Consider the following 15240-nt stretch of genomic DNA (forward strand, 5'->3'; position numbering starts at 1 on the left):
CTTTTCTTGACCCAGAATTCTTCAAACATTCCATTGTGGGAATGGCTGCTTTTGATTTCCCTTATGGCTTCAGCCTGGATTAAACCCGGGTGGGGGTTGTTATCTGCACAGGGAGCCAAGAGTGTGGGGCCACAGGCAGAGGCTGTGCAAGGAATTGGAAGTTCCTTGGCCATCATCTGTCGGTTGTGGCTTGCATGGATGGGCTGGCCAGGATGTGGCCCCCCTTGTGCCACAGCTCCCCACCCTCTGCCAAAGAAAGTCAGGTTCACAGAGGCATTTTTTTGGTCTTGTTTCATTTATTGCTGAATTCCTGGGCCCTAGACCAGTGTCTGGCTAGCGCATGTTGAATAAGTCATTCGATCAATCAATCAGTCAACTGGAGACTTAGATGAGCTAAGAATTAAGCAGACCAAAATTTTTGGCTGCCTACTTAATATTGCAGAATTAATCAAAACTGGTTTTTACTGTGTTCATTTTGGACACCTCTATGTAATCTCTCTCTGCCTCTCTCTCTTTCTCTCTCTACCCTCCGCCACCCCTCTCACAAAAACAAAAACACTACCCATTCACTCCTTGAACTATAGGAGGATATGGGAATTGGGATGAAAAATTCCTCAATGCTTATAAATTCCTTCCTGTTCTAGTACCACCATCTCCAAACATCTCATTGGGGGCAAAAAAAATAAAATTTAAAATTGTGTCTGCATATGAAACCTCTCAAAACCGAAAAGAGAAAACAAGGATTTTTCCCTCTCTCTATTTTGAAATTGGCTCAAAAAGGAGTTTGAGAAAATCTTGTCCATCTGCTGCCCAGCCTTCACTCTGCTGAGCATTGCTCAGTCAGGGTTACATGAAGCTGAAGAAATAATGGAAAGGCACAGAAAACCTCATCCCAACCCACACCGCTAAGCATTTTCCAAAACAGCACTCTTGCCAAATGGGCTTTTGGCTTCATCCACTCGAACAACTTTCTTGCTCACTGCTAAGAGGAGGCGTTTTGGCAGGGAAAGGAATGCATGGTGCGAGTCTGACATTCCATTCCAGTGGAGACACAGGGTAAGAGACAGGTGACGCTACCTAGTGTCCTCTGTGCAGAGCGTTCCTCCTGCCACACACTCATCCTCCTGTCAGCCAGTTCCAGCAGGCAGCTGCCTCTCTGCCCCACACTGCCCCCAGCAGCTGCTTGCTGATGGATTCATTTCACGGATTGTGTGTTTAGGGCATGCGGTCCGCCAGGCACTGTGGTAAGTGCTTGATGTATATGAACTCTATACAACCTACAAGGTCGGTATTACTGTTCTGCCTATTTTACAGATGAGGAGGCTGAGGTCCAAGTCAGGGACCTTGCCCAAGGCCACACGGCTGGGAGATGTCAGAGCCAGGATCCCTCCTGGGGCCTTTTGGTTCCAGCTGTGGGCTTCCCCTGCACATGGTGCTCTCCCTCCTGTGGCCGCACCTGCCCGTATCTCGCCCCTCCAGAGCCCAGGTGGCAACAGAGCTGATCTGACCAACCCTCCTCCTGAAGAGGAGTTGGAAGATGGTCTCCAGAACCCACCCCAGCCCACCTGGGGCCTTCCGGAACCCATTCCCTTCCATTTGCCATTTAAACTGGAGGGCAAGGGCTCTCAGAGGAGATGCTTCTGGCTACTTGAGACCAATACACATGCATCAAAGAGCCAGTATGTGCCAGGCTCCACCATGGTAAGTGTTCTCAGCATGCTGGAAAACCTTGGACAATTCCTTCCCTGTCCCTTGCTTCAGTCCGAGGACCGATGAAAGACTAAGCTGGGGCTGGGAGCCACGGAGGATTTTCTGAGCACACTGGAAAGCCCGAAGGTCAGCCCAGGGTCTCATGGGGAATATTCAAGAAGGTGCAGGGTCCCATGTCCCCAGTTTTGCCGTTGTTGGTTACCACTAACATTTGCTTTGTGGGCCATTTCAATATTTATTTGGTTATAAATGCCCACATAAGTAGCTCTCGGCCCCAGGGCACCATGACCTTTGAAGCACTTGGTGCTCGGTGTTGGAAAGCAAACCAGAGAAGATGGTCAGTGACGTCTTCATGTGGAGAAAAGAGAAGGGGAGGATGCATCTGAGGCACTTCTGGAAAGAAAGCAGGACGGGAAAAAGAGAGCTCCACGTCTTGAATATAATCAGGGACTCGGGACTCCGCAGCATGACCTCTACAGGTGACCTCACCTGGGAAAGAAAGGACGTGGCTTGAATCAGTTGTTTGCAACCCTGTCTCTCCCCCATAAAACCTCTCCATCCAAAGAAATCTTACTCAGAAGACTGTCTCAGACCTGCCTGTGGGAGGATTCTCTCGCTAGCCAGAAAGTATAGGACCAATGCCCGCTGGAGATTTTACCATTTGTTTTCTCCCTCTCACCCGTGCCCAGACACCCATAGGGTGACCGACCTCTTCCCTACGGGGATCCTGGCAGTCCCAGCAGCCCAGAAACCCCCATCCAGGTGCCAGGGTCAGAGGCGCAGGAATGTGTCACAGACTCCTGGCATGACAACAAGTGTCGTGGCCGAGACAATGGCCAGGCTGCCTCTGCTATGAGGCAGTGCGTGTTCTTGCATCATTATGCGTTCCCCAGAACAGAAACGAGGGGCTGGGGCTGGCCCTCAGACACAATTCTCCTATTTACTTCCTGGGGCAGCCATAACAAAGCACCACAAGCTGGGGGTGCTTAAATGACAGGAAGGTACTCTCTCAGCTGGGGATCCAGCATCTAGGTGTGGGCAGAGCTGCTCCTCCTGAGGCTCCTCCTAATTCTGGTGGTTGCTGGTGATCAAAGGGCCTCACTGAGTTCCCGCAGGGGTGGAAGGTGCTGCTCAACAGGCAGCAGGACCTGCCTCCCAGGGCTCCCCAACTCTCCTTAGCAGGAAGAGGCATCATGAAAGTGGGCTCCCATAAGTGGCCCAAGTGCCAAGCCCTGGGCGCCATGCTCGTGCAGGACAGTGCATTTCCTTTTGTTGATCTGTGAGGGAAGGATGACACGCCCAGTGTACAGAGGAGGAAACTGAGGTCCCAAGAAGCCGAGAAATGTTACTCAAAGTCCCACAGTTAGACAGGATTGCTCAAGGCTTATTTGACTTCCAAGTCCTTGTTCTTCCTACAGCACCAACCTGCCATTTATAATATGATGCTGAATGCATTTCCTCCTCTAGAGGTTGATCAAAACTAAATCAGGAAATCAGTGGTGCCTACAGAAACCAGTGTTTACGATTCACATCTTTCAAGGCAGGAATGGGAAGCAAATGCTTCTGGGGGATCGCGGTGACATGGAGGTGAATTCCTCCAGCAAATGTGATTGTGGAGTTACCGCGTGGTGAGATAAGTAAGGGAGAGCATCTGGGTTAAAAATAGACATTAAAAAATGCTCCCGAACACAGTTTGGAGATTGAAGGTGTACAGGAAACTGGGACACTGATCAAGCCCCAGTGGGACAGACTATTCCGAAGGAAGCCCGGAGGAGAACCATGACTCCACCTGCCCCCTTCTGCTGGAGGAGTAGAGGCGTCCTGGCAGCTTCACTCGCTCAGGCAGGATGGAGGTGACATAAATGTTTCCTGCACCAAAGCATTCAGAGCTAGGTTAGGAAAGTACAGACAAGAAGAAAGGACAGCAGTCACAAAACTGGCCTTTCTAGTTCTTCCTTAGATCTCATAGTGAGCTCAGTAGCAACTGGGGTAAAGTAGGTGCTCCTACTACAGCAAGGACGAATCATAAGATGACCCCATCCCATCATCGAGTCCCCTCATTTTCCACCTTTCTCTCACCGGCTCCCCAATCCCAAGTGTACCTCTGCTCCAACATCCACCCCTCCTCACTTCCACCTTTAGCGCCTACCTGAGTGGATCTCGCTGGGCCTGTGAACCCCTCAGCCACAGGTGCTGTTTCTCCAGGGCCCTCTATGGGGTCCTGGGCTTTCCAGGGCTCCTCATGCCCTAAGCCTACTGAGGACAAGCCTCCAGGAGCTAACTGCACACAGTGCTCCCACACTCTGGATAGACAAGGTGTTGTGGTCTCTGTCTAGTACCACAGGTCATGAGGCTGAGACAGTTTCACCAAGTTCAAAGACAGGCACTGATGATTTGCTTCTGTTACCCTGTGAGATTTAAATGACAGAATCATGTGGTTATTCTCATTTTTTCCCTTCCCTTCCCTTTCCTTTCCTTTTCTTTCCTTTCATTTCCTTTCTGACACAGGGATTTGCTGTGTCACCCAGGCTGGAGTACAGCAGTGCCTTCTCTGCTTATTGAAGCCTTGATCTCCTAGGCTCAGGTGATCCTCCCACCACAGCCCCCCAAGCAGCTGGGATTACAGGTATGTACCACCACACCTGGCTAAGTTTTTGTATTTTTCATAGAGCCAGGGCCTCACTATGTTGTCCAGTATTGTCTCGAACTCCTGGACTCAAGCAATCCTCTCACCTCAGCCTCACAAATTGCTGGGATTACAAGCGTGAGCCACTGTGCCCAGCTTTTTTCTTTACTTTTTTTTTTTCTTTTTTCTTTTTGGACAGAGTCTCATTCTGTTGCTCAGGCTGAGTGCATTGGTGTAATCATGGCTCACTGTAGCCTTGACCTCCGGGCTCAGGTGACCCTCCTGCCTCAGCCTTCTGAGTAGATGGGATTACAGGTGTGTGCCACCATGCCTGGCTTTTTAAATTATTCTTATTATTTGTATAGATCTTGCACTCCTGGGCTCAAGCTATCTACCCACCTCAGCCTCCTAAAGTGCTGGGATTACAGGTGTGAACCACCATGCCCAGCCCTCATTCTCATTTATTCTGAGAACGTGAGAAATTGTCCAGGAAGCCCTCCCTTCCTACTCATTAGGTGAGGTCACATTCTGCCACCTGCCAGACCCACTCAGCTCTGTGCGCAGTGCCACGCCAGGCACACTGGAGCTGCCCAAGACTGTGGTCAGCCTCTCTGCTCCCATGGAAGCAACTGGAGAGAAGAGTGAGAAATATGAGTCAAAAAGTTGTGTGGCGACGTGGGGGGGGGGATCCTTTCCTGCAGGACATGAGAAAAATGGATGGTGAATGGCAGAGTTTGAGGAGGACCATATGTAGGCACTTGTCTTTCTGTATCTATGTCAAAAAAGCATAATTTTAAGAAAGAAATTGAGGTCTGTCATTTTAAAAGTCAGAAACTTTAATCAAACTCTACCTCTGCTATCTACCAGGTATTTGCAACTCTGAACAAATTATTTTGCTTATAGAAGCCTTTATTTCCTCAACCTGTAAACTTGAGATAATAAGTCTTGTTTCCCTCACCTCAAAAGATTGCTGGATGAGCCTATTATATTGGGAATTAAATGTAGGTTTGGTTTTTTCTGGCCAAGTATAAAGCACTGTAAAAATGCAGGGTATTTACTCTTGCCCTATGGTAAAGAGAAAATTAAAGTAATTGGTGCTATTATATTCTACTCCTAGCTTTTGTGAAAGATTTAGTGTAGATTATATAAACTCTTAAAAAGCTTTATTGTATATTGATCAACAAAAACGTCTGTTTTAAAGACGTGATGCCTGAAAAAGTAATATGTTTATTACACCTAATAAATGCATCTGTATAAAAGCATCCAGATTCTACCATTTTCAAGGGACTGTTGCAAAGATCCAAGGGCACCGTGAGGCTGGAAACCTCCTTGAACTCTGAAAAGCAATTCACGTATTAGTTGTGGCTGATATTATGATGAGTGCAAGCTGCAGGCAGCAGCGTGGCCAGCCCTGAGTCCACCAGAGGGAGATGAATCACACCACTGGAGGCTCAGGGGAGACATCAGCCGTGAGGGGGCAGCAGGATGATTGCCATGCAAGGGAGGACGATGGCAGAGAAGGGAGGAGATGGACATGGGGTTGGGAGAGCCACAGGGACAGAGAGCATGGAGAGCCCCAGGCAGAGAGTGGCAGAGTGGCACTCAGAGAGACCCTCACCGCCCCTGGTGGATACCGTTTAGCTCCCTCAAAAGATGAGGAGCACTTGAACAGGGAAGGGGAGCCCCCAGAAGCATCCAGCCCAGCACTGGTCGGGAACTGGAACCAGCTGCTGAGGCTCCCGTTCTACCCCAGGGCACTGACAAGTCACGAGGCTGCAAATCCTAGGTATTTACCCACCTCACTTCCTGGTCTTTAAGATTGCAGCTGCCAAAACCTTGTCATCGTCCTACGATTGTTTTCAGGGGTTTCAGCTCTACTAGTTTAATGCAATGACAGTGTCACATTTATATCCTGGAACCCATCCAGATGCTCTGGAGGCCAGAACACCCTGCCAGGAGAGGATAATGAAGCAGATGACACCTAAGAGGGTTGCAGGCCCAGCTGACAACCCCCCACCCCAGCCTGAGTTGGCAACCTTTGGACATAGTCCTCAGCTTGGGGGCAGAAGAGGCTGCTGGGGCCCCCTGAGGTGCTGTTGTCTTCTGAAAGCTTCCTCATTCTGGTTGTGCTGAGCAGGGAGGTCAAAGCCTGTTACTCCAAAAAGTCAGCAGATCATTAGTCTAATTAGCATAATAAAGCTGGCATTTTCACTTGGCTCTCAGCCTGGAGTTCAAGTAGCTTACATTTGTGCAGGGTGTGGACCGCACAACCCAACGGTTCTCATTCCCATGGACTTGCTAGACATGGCACCCCACCACGGGCTGTTCAGTGTCCAGCTTGTTTAACCCTGAGCAGGGTCTGGAAGTTAGGGACCTACAGGCTATGGTGGTGTAGGGAGGAAAATGGGCTTACCTGCTAGTGAAGACTGCGGGAGGTCAGTGTTTAGGGAGGAAAGAAAATCAACAGGAAATGTGGAATACGCGTTTCTTCCACTCTGTTCTCCAGGATTTTCATTCCTTGGCCAGTTGCTTCCGGGAATTTATTCCCTTGTCTGGAAATACCATCTCTCTGTTGTTCCTTGAGAACAAAGAACAGAAACATAAGAGAAATCCTTTCATTACCTGGTACAGGGCTACCCACGGACACAACGAGGGGCCTGTAGGAGCAAACAATGGGGGATTCATTGACCCCACTGAAAGAAATATGCACAAGCAGGCGAACCAACCCACATCTTTTTTGTTGTTGTTGTTTATTTGTTTGTTTTGCTTTCACAATATTCTAACCAGGAAAAAAGCAAGTTTGATTCACAGGAGGAAAAAGCGGTTGGAGACTTATGCAAACTGTTGTGATATTTGCACCCATATTCTGAAAAGGAGCCCCGTGCATGCTGACCCCTGCCCACACAAGCAAGGGGGTCTGGAGAAAGTGAGCATTTGCCATGAAAGCGGCAAGGAGGGTTTCTAAGATGAGACCTGCTTGCAAACCAGCCCAAGCTTCACTGCAATGTTCTTTTCAACTGTTTCCACCATTCTGAAGGTGGATGGCAGATGAGACCCTGGCCAGTCTCTGCAGCCGTGGAGACAAAAACTACAGGCTCAAGAACAAGGGCTGGTGCTCAGTGAGAACTGCCCAACTCTCCCCAGCTCTCCCAAACCCGCTTTGTCCATTAAACAATTGGGAAATGGAGAAAAATATTTGCAGACACAATGTGGTCTGAGGTTGATACATTCTTATCTAGAGTAGATTCATCTTGGATAAACAGACACTGTTCATTTTCCTAAGACACAGGGCATTTCATGCAGGTTCAGTGACAGAGCGGCTGGCTGTTTCTGCAAGTGGGGGTGCGTGGAGAGGGAGATGCAGAACAGCCGCGTCCCCACTTCTGCAAGCTAACTGGTTGTGCTTCTCGAAAAGGCTACCATCCCCGGGAGACACTGCAGCTTCCCCTGTGAAAAGGAACCTCACTATCCCAAAATGGCACCAAATGCTCAAAGACAGTGTAGGTGGGTCAGGGCAGCCCCTCCCTGCCGCTGCTGCGGAGCGGAACGAGCTTCCTCTTCATTCTAAGATTCAACAACTACTCATTGAGCATTTAACCAGTTTCTGCCACTTGCCAGTTGTGCCTCAGTTTCCTCATCTGTAAACAAGGGTGACAATTGTTAGATCTGCCATGCATGATGTTGCGAAGATTCAATGAGCTGATACTGTAGCTGCTTAGAGGAAGCCCCGGTCAACATAGGGCTGTGGTGAAGATTCAATGAACTGATACTGTAGCTGCTTAGAAGAAGCCGGGTCAACATGGGGCTGTCACGGAGATTCAATGAGCTGATACTGTAGCTGCTTAGAGGAAGCCCAGGTCAACATGGGGCTGTGGTGAAGATTCAATGAGCTGATACTGTAACGGCTTAGAAGAAGCCCAGGTCAACATGGGGCTGTGGTGAAGATTCAATGAGCTGATACTGTAACGGCTTAGAAGAAGCCAGGTCAACATGGGGCTGTCATGGAGACTCAATAAGCTGATACTGTAGCTGCTTAGAAGTCCAGCTCAACATGGGGCTGTCATGGAGACTCAATAAGCTGATACTGTAGCTGCTTAGAAGTCCAGCTCAACATGGGGCACATGCGCTGTCAGCCTCTATGACCACTTGCGGCGTCCAAAGGCCCTTGTGCCACAAGGTCAGAGCATGGAACGTCATGGGACAGAATTCCAAGCATTAATCTGTGAGTCTCCTTTGCCCTCCATATGCTTTCCTTCATAGCATCCCAGGGGCTCCTCTTAGGAGGAAATGAGAAGCAAAGGCTGCAGATGCTCACATCGAGTGTTCTTGGAAAGGCTGTTGACCTGAGCGCCAGGGAGATAATTCCAGATGCGGGCACAATTGGGGGTGGTTTTCTCCTCCCTCCTGGTGGGGATGGAGGGCACAGGATGCAGGTGAGGTGAGGACCGGGAGGACAGCGAGTTGTTTGAGAAAAACCTGCCAGGGTTGATGAGCCCTCCCTCAGTCAAGTAGTCTTGGGGAAACTGAGTCAGTGTCCAGGGGTTCTGCTTGTGGCTGGCTTCACGGGACCACCAACCAAAAGCAGCCAGCCATAGTCTGTGTCTCAGAAAATGTCCAGCACCTCTGGCCATTCCACATGGAAGCCCCATCCAATGGTACTGGAGGGTCACCAGCCCTCCAGAGCACAGGTCGAGGCAGGGGGACTTGACGAGCAGTCTAGGACAGCCGGGGACCAGCCATACGCCTCAGGGGCAGCAGCGTGACATAGCACCTGTCCTGAAGGTGCTTGGGGCAGGACCAAGTGAAAGCCTGCGTGAGCACAGGGGGGCTGGTGTGAGAGCAGATGCAATGCGGTTTATGGCTAACGAGCCATCAAGAGATACTGATGTGTATGGGTGTGCTGTGTATGTGTCTGTATGTGGTAGTATGTGATGTGTTTGTGTGGTATGTAGTATGTATTATGTGTGTGTAGCATTGCATGCGCAATGTGTGTGCCGTGTGTGGTGTGCAATGTGTGTGCCATATGTGTGGTGTGTGTGATGTGTGTGTGCTATGTGTGTGGTGTATAGCGTGTGTGTCCTTTGTGCTGTTTGCATGTGTGATGTGTGGTATGTAGTGTTGTGTGGTGAGGGAGTATATATGATGTGTGTGTGGTGTGCAATGTGTGTGTCTGGGTGTGTGATATGTGGTGTGGTGAGGGAGTATATATGATGTGTGTGTGGTGTGCGATGTGTGTGTCTGAGTGTGTGATGTGTGGTGTGTAGTGTGGTTTGGTAAGGGAGTGTATATGATGTGTGTGCAGTATGCGACGTGTCTGAGTATGTGATGTCTGGTGTGTAGTGTTGTGTGGTGAGGGAGTGTAAATGATGTGTGTGTGGTGTGCGATGTATGTGTCTGGGTGTGTGATGTGAGGTGTGTAGTGTGGTGTGGCGAGACAGTGTGTAAGTGTGATGTGTGCTTGTGTGTGTGGAGGTTGAGTGTCTCCATGTGTGTGTGTGTGATGGGGGAGAATGGGGTCTCTGAGCTTGGGGTGGTCAGGGAAACCTTCCTGTGTGCACCAGGACCTGGTGAGGCTTCTCCAGCAGGCGGAGAAATGGAACCCGATATGAGCAGCTGTTGGGGAAAAAAGCCCAAGATCACTTTCAACAATGCAGTTGTGGAGCACAGGTCAAGGCTTGGAAGAATGGAGGATGCCACTACCTGAGTAACTAAGCCTTAGAGCCTCTGTTTCCTCATTTGTGGGGTGGTCACGGTGAAAGTACCTTTGGGTTGTTGTGGGTTAGGAGAACCTAACTGCTGCAGCTGTCACATCTGCTACCCAGAAAGAGCTCTGAAGAGTAGCTACTGAAGCCCCTGATGATACTGTTCATCCATCGTACCCTGCAACATCGTTATTTTAATATTGTAAGCTATTAATGCAGTAAAATACTTTATTCAAGTATTGAAATCATCTAAGCTTCCTATTCCCTAGAGATGCATGAATAACAGAGCTCTGATGCTTATTTAAGTTTGTATAGGATTTTACATTTTGCAAAATATTCTCAAATACAAAATCATCTCATATCAGTTACCTTCCCCCGCCACTGCCAGTTAGTCTCTGGCTAGTGATGTAACCCTTAGGTACCCCAGAGTCCTCATCTGTTAAAATCAGGTTGATGGGAGGGTTAAATGACTTAGTAAAGGTAAAGCATTGGCATTTGTATACAGTAAGTGCTCAATAAATGTTAGCCAGCAACAATAAATGTTGCTGTCTCCGGGTAAGTTCTCTGCTTTACCTGAGATGCTTGGTCCTGGGGTTCCAGAGTCAGTCACCCTCATTGATAGAAGACAGACATGAAAGTGGGCCTGAGAACATGCAAAGGACATAAAAAGGAAGAAAGGAGAGAGAAAGGGAGAGAGGGAAAGAGTGAGAGAAAGAGAGGGAGAGAGAGAGAGAGATTGAGATTGAAGGCCAGTGAGGTCATGTGCAGAAAAGATAGCCAAGATCACCAAACCACGGATGGCCCCATATACATGCCATTTCCATTTTCTTCTTCTGTTTTCCTTCCCAGCAGAATTTGCAAGCATATGGAAGTCAAGACCTAAGCCCAGCATCTTCCTGTGTTCTCTCTGGCTGGAGGGACAACAGAAGATCATTTAACCTGAATGTCTACATTGAGATCTGTTCATACTAACAGCACTTTCAGAATTGTATATATTAACAGCCCCATTTTTTATAGATATGGTAGCACAAAATATTAAATATGGAAAGTAGGTGTATTAGTCTGTTCTCATGCTGCTATAAAGACATACCTGAGACTGGGTAATTTATAAAGGAAGGAAGTTTAATTGACTCACAGTTATGCAGGACTAGGGAGGCCTCAGGAAACTTAGAAGGGGAAGCTAACACTTCCTTCTTCACATGGCGGCAGCAAGGAGAAGAATGGGTGCTCAGAGAAGGGGGAAGTCCCTGATAAAACCATCAGATCTCATGAGAACTGACTCATGAGAGTGAGAACAGGATGGGGGAAACTGCCCCCATGATTCAGTTTTCTCTACCTGGTCCTTCCCAGGACACATGGGGATTATGGGAACTATAATTCAAGATGAAATTTTGGGTGGGGACACAGCCAAACCTTATCGGTAGGCATAGGAATAAATAAGTGGACTTAAAAGAATTATGCCTTAAAAAAAAAATACCCTGTGAATCAGCTGGGTTCACATGAACAAATAAAAGAAGAGTTACACAAAAACCTATGTATTTAGTGACAAAAGACAATGAAAAAATTGTATTTTCAGTCTTCTGTCCCAGATCAGAAGTTTTAGGGCCTGTTCATTTGAAAATGACTTTTTAAAACCCATGAAGTTATTTTTAATGGAAGTCTTATTTATTAAAGATTCTTGTTGCTATCTGCAGATCCCAAACAAGATTCTTTGGCGTCCTCAGCTTGCTCTTCTCCCTTTCCTTGGTAGACTTTTCTCTTTGTCTGTACTTGAAGTGCCTCCTACCAAGTAGAAAATGAAGAGTCAGTCCATGTGCTGGGCTCAGAGCCCTGCCGTTTTAGTGGCTTCATGGATGGCTTGGCACAACTAGGGAGCAATGGTGTCTCCCACCCCTGAGATGGACCCTGTTGGACTCAGAGTGGCCAGCAGGGTGTGGGTTGACTCCAGTAGCACATTAAGCTCAGCCCAGAGTGGCAGGAACTGAGGCAGCCAGGAGAATGTGCAAGGGCCACCCAGACTGTAGGACAAGCTAGGAATCCAGTAAAGAAGAGGGCCCTGGCAGTTCCTTTGGAATCCCTGTGATTCCTTCTTTAATTCATGCCTTCATTCATTCAACAAATATGTGTTGAGCACTTGTGACATGCCACCTTCTGTTTTGGGTATTCAGGATACATCAGTAAACAGAATAGGCAAAGATTGATTGCTACCCTCATGGAGCTTATGTGCTGGGGTGGGAGGTATGCAGGTAGACACGGCACAGTGAGATGGTGAACGTCCACAGCAAACACAATGAGCCATCCATTTGTGTGGTCTGTTATAAAATGATTAGAGCTGTGGAAGGACAGAAGAAGGGAAAGAGGAAGACAGGGAGGGAGGAAGGGAGGGAGGGACAAATGGAGAGAAGGAAGGAAAGACAGAGGGAGGGAAGAAAGGAAAGAGAAAGAAAGAAAGAGACAGAGAAAAGAAAAGAAAGAGAAAGAAAGGAAGGAAGAGAAAAGGAAAGGAAAGAAAGAAAAGAGGGAGGGGGAAAGGAAGAGAAGAAGGAAGGGAAAGAAAGGAAAGAAAAAAAGAAAGGAAGGCAGGCAAACAGGCAGGTAGAAAGAAGGAAGAAAAAAAGGAAAGAGGAAAATCAAAACCATAGGGAGTCAGGGAGTGCCTGGGCCAAGGCAGGGAGGAAGGGGCCTGGCTGTGACTGGAAATGGGAAGTGCCCTCTGGGCAAGGACTTGAGGAATTGTAGGAGTGTTCGTCCTGGAGCCATCTAGCAGGTAGCCTTCCAGGTAGAAGTAAGGGGCTGCAAGGAGGCCTTAAGGGTACAGCCCACCTGATCATTCCCCAGAGTCCAATGAGGCTGGAGGCCTGGGGGGCTGGAGCAGAACAGATTGCAGTGGGAGAGCAAGGGGGCTTATGGACCACAGAGGGCCTCAAGGACTACTGTAAGATGCAGTCCCATGGGAACCATTGCAGGCTTTTAAACAGAGGAGGGACACTCTGTGCCATATTTTAACAAAATCACTGGGGCCGCTGGGCAGAGAACAGACCATGGGGACAAGGGTGGAGGCCAGAGACCTGCTGGAGGCTGTGGCAGGTGAGAGAGGATGGGACCTGGGGCCAGGTGGCTGTGGAGAGGTGAGAAGCGGTTGGTCAGTTTCTGGTAAAGGTCGAAGGTAGATCCAGCATGACTCCTGATGGCTGGATGTGTGGTGTGAGAAAAAGAAGAGTCAAGGGTGTCTCCAAACTGTGGTCTGAACTGCAAGAGGGACAGATGGGACCAGTGGCTGAGGTGAGGAGGATGGCAGGTAGGGAAGAGAGGGGATGACAGAGCAGAAATTCCATGTGGATGCTGTAGAATCTGAGATGGATGTGAGGAAAGCCCAGTGGACTATCAAAGAGACAGAGAGTATAAGAGTAGTGGGCATTCAGGAGAGGTCTGAGCTGGAACTAAAACAGATGAGATATTTTGAGTCATGATTGAAATGTGGGTGAGATCCCCAGAGATCAACAATGGACGGGGCGCAGGAGAGAACCAGGGACTGCACCCTGGCATCTCCAGCACTAAGAAGTGGAGGAGAAGAGGAGGAACCCACAAAAGAACCTGCGAAGGAGGGACTCAGAGGAAAGAGAAAAACCAAGAGAAAGACATTGCAGAAATCAAGAGAATGGAGTTAGAGTGGTCAGCACTGCATCAAATATTGCCAAGGGTTCAGGTCAGATGGGGACTAGGGTTTGAAGATGATTCCAAGTTTTATTCAAGAACTAATATAAAATACTCCATTCTGGAGTTTGCAGCCAAAGACTTGGTTTTTTTTTTTTTTTTTTTTTTTTTTTTTTTGAGATAGTCTTGCTCTGTCGCCCAGGCTGGAGTGCAGTGGTACGATCTTGACTCACTATAACCTCTGCCTCCTGGGTTCAAGTGATTCTCCTGCCTCAGCCTCCCAAGTAGCTGGGACTGTAGGCTCGTGCCACCATGCACAGCTAATTTTTGTATTTTTAGTAGAGACAGAATTTCACCATGTTGGCCAGGATGGTCTTGATATCTTGACCTCGTGATCCTCCGCCTCAGCCTCTCAAAGTGCTGGGATTATAGGCCTGAGTCACCGTGCCCAGCCCAAAGTCCTTCCTTGGGTTATGGAAGCTTATTCCCAGCTTGGTTTCCATCAAGTTCAATGTCCAATGAGGTGGCAGCTGAGACTTGAGGATATGACGTGTTTACCTTTGAACTTTGCGTACAAAATACCCCAGCTGAAGGTCCCTCACAGAGAGTTTGGAAAATAAAAACACTATGACCATCACATTCCCAAGCAGAAGGAAAGACAAATTCATGAGCAAATCACCACATTCATAAACAGAAAGCCACCAGCCTTCAAGAAGAGATAAGGCAGGGCTGTTCTCATTTCATGGGACGTTGTTACTGTTCTCTATATATGTTCATCTCTATAAAGTATAGATACATGAAAGTATTTTTTTTCAAATGCAAATAAAAGTTCTTCTCTTAAATGAAAATAACCTAAAAACAGCAATAAAGCCTAAAAGAAACGTGCTGCCCTCAAATTCTTCCTGACGTTATACCACGGATCTGATTCTCCAGGGCTGGAATCCAGTGTTTCCACCCAGGAGGGGCAAGTTCCTTCACTTCCCTGGGTGTTGATGGTCTCACTTGTAGGTTGGGGATAGCACCCACAATCCACAGTTCCTTAAGAATTTTTTGAGATTGAGTGACTTGCGGCTGGTAAACAGTAATGAGGATGATAGTGATCACCTAGCTTTAAACAGATTTCCCAAGGAGATAAGTTTCTACCAAGGTTCTTTGCCTTGTCAGAAAGCTCCAAAGGCTGAATGGCGGGCGTCCCAGCTCCCAGATCCCCATCCTGATAAAACCCTGGTGTGCCCAAGTGACTCCAAAGAGAATGTTACCCAGAGGAGAGCAACTGGCTCCCAGATCTGTAGGAGAACTTTTGACCTTTTCTCATCATCATGCAAGGGACTGAGGCTCTTTGCGGGATATGGATGGCTCAAGGGAACTAATAGGAACGGTGTCGGCGTGTGGTTCCAATTCCACGTCTGCAGTTTAAAAACAAATGGCTGCAATTGCATTGTGTACACAGGCCTACATCCTCCTCTCTGCTCCAGGGAGAATAATAAAGGTGTGACTTTCTTTGTTAAGTGCTTTCTTCCCTACCCTGGAATCAGCCTCCACCCACCT

The 15240-nt window shown here is 48.2% G+C and overlaps 1 long non-coding RNA gene across 1 annotated transcript in view; it reads right to left on the bottom strand.

The window, feature by feature from the left end:
- Nucleotides 1-289: 289 nt before the first annotated feature.
- Nucleotides 290-15240, bottom strand: part of LOC117977298 (uncharacterized) — a 28816-nt gene continuing 13865 nt past the window's right edge. The window contains exons 2-4 of the long non-coding RNA XR_004668377.3: nt 6750-6914; nt 3860-4118; nt 290-2199 (exon numbers count right to left, since the gene is read on the bottom strand). This is a non-coding gene — a long non-coding RNA (uncharacterized LOC117977298). The remainder of the gene's footprint in view (nt 2200-3859; nt 4119-6749; nt 6915-15240) is intronic.

The sequence above is a fragment of the Pan paniscus genome, chromosome 22 (assembly GCF_029289425.2).
Source record: "Pan paniscus chromosome 22, NHGRI_mPanPan1-v2.0_pri, whole genome shotgun sequence".
Lineage (NCBI taxonomy): Eukaryota > Metazoa > Chordata > Mammalia > Primates > Hominidae > Pan > Pan paniscus.